This window comes from Triticum aestivum, chromosome 4D (genome assembly GCF_018294505.1).
Source record: "Triticum aestivum cultivar Chinese Spring chromosome 4D, IWGSC CS RefSeq v2.1, whole genome shotgun sequence".
Classification (NCBI taxonomy): domain Eukaryota; kingdom Viridiplantae; phylum Streptophyta; class Magnoliopsida; order Poales; family Poaceae; genus Triticum; species Triticum aestivum.
In genome coordinates this window covers 6,648,308-6,650,561 of record NC_057805.1, presented here as the reverse complement: position 1 = coordinate 6,650,561, position 2,254 = coordinate 6,648,308, and positions in this window count along the sequence as shown.

The following is a 2,254-nucleotide window of genomic DNA, read 5'->3' as shown; positions in this document are numbered from 1 at the left end:
CTCCATGTTTGTATACAAGGCCACAAACCCATATTACAGGTACCAAGACAAAAGTTAATGTCTTCTAAATCAATGTTGAAAGCCAGCTTGTTTCCTTGTTTGCCCTGTAAATTAATGTGTATTCTTCTCTTTCATGCACATCAAGCCAATGCTACCACTCCCGCATGCATGCAAGGGATAGTTAATGTCCTCCTTTGCTAGTACTACGAGGCAAACATCATTAATATTGCATCGATTAGTGTTACTGGCCTTGTATATCTGCAAATTGTTATTTTGATAGTGGCCTTGTATATAAAAATGGAGGGAGTAGTATTGATGTTATGTTAGGGCATCTCCAACGCTGGCCAGTAAACGAACACCACAAATGTCCATTTTTATGTTCGGATGTGGTGCGTAGACATGATGCAGGTGGTAGTCATCCAAATGTCCAGTTTTATGCCCGGATGTGGTCCATAGAGAGGAGGGCGTGGGGGCCATTTTGTTAGTCAATTGCATGTTCCGTCTTCCGACTCCCGCATAGCTCTCCCAGTTTAGTTCTCATTTACAGGAAAATAGACGTCCGTACCACTTCGCGGATTGATAGTGATCCCCATTGGATGACAAACAAACGGTCCAAACATCGCAATCCAGACAAATACCGAAGCTTTAAAGGTCACCTTTGAAGATGCTCTTATGTATATAATATTTCTTATAATGTACATGTATTAGGTCTTTATTTGAGATGGCCCTAGGCCCGCACCTTTTGCCATGGCCTATGGCTGGCCCTAGATGTGATGCTCGTTGCTACTACCGCTGGAATTTTTTCTAATATTTTGGATAGAAGAATTGTTTCTTCTATCTAAAATAAAAGATCCTTCTATTTATCCCTAAAAAAAAGATCCATCTATTTAGTAAACACCTGTCTCTTTCTTTTTTTATTGATTCAGCAGATATTCATAAAACGGAATTTATATGGATCCTCACAAGTGATCGATTCTTGCATGAATTGCTAAGGATTTGCTAGGTCCAACATCGATTCCTTCATCCGTGTCAATTGGACAAATACTACTCCTTCGAGACCCCGGCATAAAAGCAACACCTACGTTGCGACAATGATGGAAGATTGACGCATATGCCATTTGCTGTAGACCGGTCCTCATTTGGCACCATCGGAATTTCTGTAATTTTTGGGAAATATTATTTGATAAACCGACTGATTTTTAGGACACCGCCGAACGCTTTGTTTGTCGTTCGAATTGCATTGCTCGCCTCTGCGCAAGCGCAACCCTACCTTTCCAACCGATTTTTTCACCAGCCCACACGTTTTTTTAACTAGACCAATAGGGAAGGCCCCCTGTGGTAAGAGAGAATGTGAGACAACAATGTACGAGCAGAGGCTCGAACCCACATGGGCGAGGAGACACAACCACTCTCTGGCCACTGGGCCAGAAGTCCCAGCCCCTTTGTTTTTTGGACCTGGCTCGCTGGCGCTCGTGCACTCGTACGCGGGAGCGAGCGCTTTCCCATATAAGGAAGGACCACCCCGCGCGCCAGCCAGGAGAACCAAAAAAGGAAGCTGAATGCGCGCGCATAACTATCCCACCTGCATTTATTAGGGGATTAAAAAATTTAAAAACCTGTAACTTTTGATTAGAATATCAAAATTCAAATCCGTTTTCACCGTCAGGTTTCTCACGACGAGTTCTTGAAAACTAGATCCCATATGAGTAGGTTTCGATGAACTTTTTTTTCGAGCAACTTTGTGTGCTATAGAGGCAACTTTAGTGCTATAGGGAAGCAACTTTTCTTTTTGGCCTAGTAGGACTGACTATTAGGTTGGTTTGCGTAAAAATGAGAAAAATCACACAAAACGTAAGGCAACTTTAGTGCTACATACAAAAGCAATTCATTGCACTGTGTGTATTTGTAAATTTTGCTAACATTATCCCAACTTGCGTATCATGACTGCTCAATTGCCTATTGTTGATGGTCAATTCCTACACTTGATGTTCAATTGCCTGTACATGCTATAAATTGCCTACTATTGATATATAGTTGCTTGCTATTGGTAATTAGTTGCCTACAATTGCTGCATAGTTGCCTAACTTTCCAAAATAGTTACTTACAATACTATGAAGTTATTTATCATTGTTTTCTAAGTTGCCTACAAACACTTTGAAGCAGCCAAGATTCACCATCATGTTGCCTACTATAACTAGCAATAGTAGACACAAGAGCATTACCGGTAGATGACTTCATAGTATTATAGGCAATT